Here is a 6,000-nt window from a genome sequence, read left to right as displayed (position 1 = left end):
TTCTTATCTCCAATTAACCACTGGAAAACTGGAAGTGGCGCTGTGGCTCAAGTGGTAGAATGCTAGCCTTGAGCTGAAGAGCCCAGGGACAGAGCTCAGAAAAAAAAGAGAAAGAGACAGAAACATCTAGCAAGATTCAGGGTTCCATGACCAGGAAGAAGGAAGCCACTGTGAAAGGGTCCAGGCTAGCCAGTGGGGCCTGGGTGAAGGTGGTTGCCTGGCATATGGAGAACAAGAGGAATAGGATAGCACAAACAATATGGAGGGTGCAGAGGGGCTGACAGTACCATCTATGACCTATGACCAGAATCCTGGCAGGACCTAAAGCAAGGTCAGGACCTCTATGGCCTGTCAGGAGACAGGGCCCTGCCTGGCCTCCACCTTCCATAATGGCACATCCTGTGTACACAGTCACAGCTTGGGGGGAAGCGGCATCTGGGACACCAGCCAGGTCACTGCTGCTATCCAATTGCTACCTCCCATCTGCCAGGAGCCCCGCCTACCACCAGGATACTTTGGCACTAGGAGTCAAGGCCTTCCCCAACTAGTTCTCCAAGCCCACCTTGGCCTCTCGGCGACGCACAAATGTGAGCATGGATCAGTTGAAGGAGTGGTAGGAAAAGGCCAATGGATGGAAGACGCTGCAGAAGCCTTTGCAGAGGACCTTGATGCGTGTCCGCATCTTCTCACGAATCTGCCCGTTCCTTGGCATGGTGAGGCCTTGCCAGGGCAGGAAGCGCAGGCTGAAGTACATGAGCACGTAGTGCAGACTTTCCAGGCCGTCTCAACGGCTTTGCTCTATGCCCAGGTGGGTACTGGTGGAGGTGTAGTGAGTAGTGTAGGTCAGGTTCTAGACTTCCCAGTAGGGGTTGTGCTGCCAGTGGGCATTTCTTGGCTAGGCCAAAGTGAATAATATACTCTTTTTGCCCAGTCCCATTAGGAAATGGTCAGGTTTGACATCATGGTTGATGAAGTTTTTGGTATAGATTGACTTGATCAGTGCCATCTTGAAACTGATCTTGCAGAAACAGAAGTTGAAAAGGTCCTGGAAAAAAATAACTGCCTGTATCTTTGTTACTAGGATTCTGAAATTACTGGTTATATCACTACCTTGGAATTAAGGAGGAAGGAGTTGGGGTGTAGCTCAGTGATGAAAAAGTGGCAAGTGGTATAGTATGAGCCAGCCATCCCCAGCTCGAGAGAGAGAGAGAGAGAGAGAGAGAGAGAGAGAGAGAGAGAGAGAGAGAGAGAGAGAGAGAGAGAGAGAGAGAGAGAGAGAGAGAGGGGGGGGGAAGGTGGGGAGGAAAGCATGTGTAGTTTTTAGTTAAAAAAATAAGCTGATTGTTGTGAATACTTAAATTAATTTTACAGAATGAGAGTTACCCCCAAGCAAATTATTTAAAAAGGCAACCAACCAAGAGCCAAGTTGGCCATAGTTAATTAACAGCAGGTGTCAAAAGACCACCAGACAGTTCATGCTCTAGGCAGAGATAAGCAGCTGACTGCCAGAGAGCTGATGCTTCTGCTTCATTCTTGTGTCCTTCATCAGTGCCTGCCTCTTGCTCTGCATGAAACTGAGTTTTTAAACGGCAGGAATTTCATATTATGTCTGACCACGCACCCAATATGCCAAATAAAGAGACACGATGAAGGGCAGACAAGGAGGTTTATTCCATGTCAGCTATGGGAAGACAACACTTCGGCACATTAGGAAGACACAGACATTGGTGTCAGGGTAAGCAGGGAAAATTGAGAAAGGCATGCCACACAGGCTGGGAGTTTGGCCTAGTGGTCGAGTGCTTGCCTAGCATTCATGACGACCTGGGTATAATTCCTCGGTTCCATATACATAGAAAAAGCCAGAAGTGGTGCTGCAGTGGCACAAGTGGTAGAGCTGTACCCTTGAGAAAGCCCAAGGACAGTATTTAGGCCCTGAGCTCAAGTCCAGGACTGGCAAAAAAATAAATAGATAGATAAAAATAAAGAATTTTTTTTTAAAAAGGAAAGGTATGTCACAGGTATGGCCAAACTGACAATTAACTAGCTTAGTTTTTTTTTTTTAATCTCTGGAAGTCTTGCAGATGGTTTGCAGCTTTTGGATGTTTTGTTCAAGATGTTAAGAAAATGACACTGTTTGAGGGATGATTTGCCTTTTGTTACAAGTTGCTTATTCATGGATCCTGTTCTTCCTGGAGCCTAAAGTATTTGTAAAGTGACTACAGCAGATAATAACTCAGAACAAAGAACCCAGGTTAAGTTATGGACTTGGTTAAATAAGTTTTTAGGCTGCTTCGTTTTTTTTTTTGTTTGTTTTGTTTTCAGGTTCAAGGCTGGGACTGAACTCAGTACCTGCCACTTTGCACTTATTGGCTAGCATTCTACCAATTAAGCCATGCCTCTAACCCTTATGTTTTCTCTTACATGTGCTAATCATGACTGTTTCTACTAAGTAAAAGGATTAGGCATGGGCCAGAAGTGTGGCCTAGTGGTAGAGTGCTTTTATAGCATACAGGAAGCCCTGGGTTCAATTCCTTGGTACCACACACAGAAAAAGCTGGAAGTGGTACTATGGTTCAAGTGGTAGAATGCTAGACTTCAGAAAGCTCAAGGGCAGTGTCCAGGCCCTGAGTTCAAGTTCCAGGACTGTGCCAGCTTCTTAACATCTTGAACAAAACATCCAAAAGCTACAGACCATCTGCTAGGCCTCCAGAGATTAAAAAAAAAAAGTAGGCATGAGAGTCCTCATTTGTCAGACGCAGAAGCTAAGGGTCCGATGGCTTCAATGGCAGACTCCTGCCAAACCTAGTAAGTAGCACAGGAGCCTTTTCATAATGATACTGGCTTGTACCAGACACTCTTAGTGAATGGTGTCTGTCACTGATCAGTAACCAAGACAAGTCCTGCTATTTACCTCTTAAAGACCTATCAAGTTATATTTGCACTAAGTGACTTGTGATTGAAATGGAATGATTTGGGTAGATGCTACTTCCTGGGATATCAAAAGCAGTTGTCACAGTGGCAAAGGCATTTGCTTTTTAACAGGCATTCTGTTTTTGTGGTGTTTGCTTTTTAATTTTGAGACAGGCTCTTGGTATGTAACTACACTGTCCTAGAACTCACTATACCGCTGCCTTCATCTCCATAGTGCTGGGATTTCATGCATATACCAACATTCCTGACTATATTTTACTTTTTAATTAGGCCCAGCCTTATCTAATAGGTTTTAACTTCTGTCTTAAATACATCCTAATATATCTAGCAGAAGGATTGAGGTGGGGTTTTTTTTGTTTGTTTTTTTTTTTTTTTTTTTTTTTTGCCAGTCCTGGGGCTTGAACTCAGGGGTTGAGCACTGTCCTTGGGCTTTCTCAAGCTAGAGCTCTACCACTTGAGCCACAGCACCACTTCTGGCTTTTTCTATGTGTGTGGTACCAAGGAATCGAACCCGGGTCTTCATGCATGCTAGGTCAGCACTCTATCACTAGACCAAACTCCTGGCCCAGGATTGAGGTTTTGAGATCAGAATCTTAGGGCTAGCCTTAACTGGAAAAGTAGCTTTCACACATTTCAGCTTTGAATTCACATCACACTTTGCAGAACCTGAAGGAATCTCTAGAGACCTTCTGCATCTCCCAGTTGCCTTCTCAAACACCTATTATTAGAACTAACCTTCCAGAATACTAATTCCATTGTAGAATGTTGCTTATAAATATGGATTTTGAAAGAATTTCCTGTCATCGTTCTATGTGTTAAGAAATATTGCCTTGAGAATGAAGGAAATAATGCAGCATATAATGTTGACAATGCAGAACCCTGAAAAAATCTCCCAGTTCTTATACATGCCAATACCAAATCACAGAATATGTGTTAATTTCCCAGGACAAATTACTATAAACCAGATAGCTTCAAAACAGGGCTAGGGATGTAGCTTAGTGGCAGGGCTAAGCCTGCCTGCCTGCCCAGGTTGACTTCAAACTGTGATCCTCAGGTCTGAGCCTCCTAAGTAGCTAGGCATACAGGTGTGAGCCCTCAGCACCCAACTTTACAAATATTTTTATTCCAATCTGGAAAATGCAAACCTGTATCAATCTTAGTTGATGAGATATGGATAGAAATTATTTCTTGGACACCCTGAAAGTGTTTCTCAATTAATTTAGAGATACTCCTGTGCTTTGCATTTTTTAAAATTGTTATTATAAAGGTGATGTACAAAGGGGTTACAGTTATATAAGTAAGGCCTTTTTTTATGCCAGTCCTGGCACTTGTACTCAGAGCATGGGTACAATCCTTGAGCTTCTTTGCTCAAGAATACCACTTGAGCCACAGTTCCATTTCTGGTGTTTTTTGTTGGTTTGCTTGTTTTTTGAGTGGTTTATTGGTGACGAGAGTCTCACAGTTTTTCCTGCCTGGTCTAGCTTCAAACCTTGATCCTCAGATCTCAGCCTCCTAAAGGGTTAGGATTATAGTCATGAGCCACCAGTACCTGGCCAATAGCCTTTTTCTTTAACATACGCATTTTGACTTTGGGGCCGGATACTGTCAAAATCAAAACAGAGTCACTGTGCCAATCCTTCCAAAGTATTTCAAACCAAGAGCTCATGAAGAAAAGGTTCTTAGCATGGTTACCTGGCACAAATGACAAGCCTTTCCATTAGCCCTTCATATGCTAAACATAAACCTACATTTTGAAAAGAGCTTTTATTTTATTTAATTATAAATTTTTGTTGGTCATGGGACTTGAACTCTGGGCCTGGGTGTTGTCCCTGAGCACTTCTGCTCAAAGCTATTGCCCTACCCCTGAAACCACAGCGCCACTTCCCATTTTCTGGTGGTTAATTGGAGATAAGAGTCTCACATTCTTTAGTGCCCGGGCTGTCTTTGAACTGCAGTCCTCAGATCTCAGCCTCCTAAGTAGCTAGGATTACAGGCATGAGCCACCATGCCCAGCAACAAAGAGCTTTTATCTAAAATAAATTATTTCCACTGATTCCAAGCATAGTTAGAATCTATGTTTATACAGTTAATTTGTATCAAGGTGCTAGGTATACAGTATCCCAGAGCTCATATTTATAAATGAATCAATGCCAGATTCTGTCTTAAATATTGTTTACTAGTCTCATGATTTTCTTTAAAATTTATTAATAAAAATGTCACTTCTGCTTATTATTTACATATAGAAAAATAATATTTTGCTGATCATACAGTGGGAATAATTTTTTTTGTCAGTCATGGGACTTGGACTCTGAGCCTGGGTATTGTCCCAGAGCTCTTGAGCTCAAGGCTACCACCCTACCCCTTGAGCCACAGCTCCACTTCTGATTTTCTGGTGGTTAATTGGAGATAAGATTCTGATGGACTTAGTGCCTGGGCTGGCTTTGAACCATGATCCTCAGATGTCAGCCTCCTGAGTAGCTAGGATTACAGGCATGAGCCACCACACCCAGCTAAAATATATATTTTTTCTAATTTCTTGTATGTTTTCTAATCAAGAGTCATGTGATCTACTGAAGCCATCTGACCCTGGCAGTCTGAAAAGTGAATTTCCCATGTCACCTTTGGATAAGATAGGATAAGACTTCAAGTCTCTGATCAGCCAGGGCTCATATCCCTACTCAATTTGAAGCAAATATAGAAAAGTAATATCCACCTATCAGATGGATTAAGATTAAGGGACTAAAGCCATTTAGGGAAAAATGAAGCAATAGAGATCAGGGAAAATAAAGCATGGAAAAAGTAGCAAAAAAAAAATAAGTGTGTACGCTGGGAACTGAGTAAGAATGTCTTCAAGGAACACATTTACCCTGGAGAAACAAGCTTTTGGGAAAATGACTCACAAAACATGTTTTAAATACTTATTTCAAGGGAGGGCATGGAGTAGATGACAGAATTTGTCCTTTCTTTGAAGGGATGCCAGACATCAAGTTTAGTTAGCAGACTAACTTCAGAATTTTTGGCCTAGTTAATAAAACAATGTAACAGCAGGAATGGCAAATTATACCAGCA

General features: G+C 42.4%; 1 pseudogene; it reads left to right on the top strand.

Annotated features, from left to right (window-relative positions):
- The first annotated feature begins 343 nt into the window (after nucleotides 1–343).
- The window catches only part of LOC150064760 (dnaJ homolog subfamily A member 1 pseudogene), a 34,721-nt pseudogene continuing 29,064 nt past the window's right edge, over nucleotides 344–6,000 (top strand).

The sequence above is a fragment of the Megascapheus bottae genome, chromosome 3 (assembly GCF_031878675.1).
Source record: "Megascapheus bottae isolate mThoBot1 chromosome 3, mThoBot2.hap1, whole genome shotgun sequence".
Lineage (NCBI taxonomy): Eukaryota > Metazoa > Chordata > Mammalia > Rodentia > Geomyidae > Megascapheus > Megascapheus bottae.
Note: the sequence above shows the minus strand (reverse complement) of the source record. Positions and strands in the feature narration are given on the sequence as shown.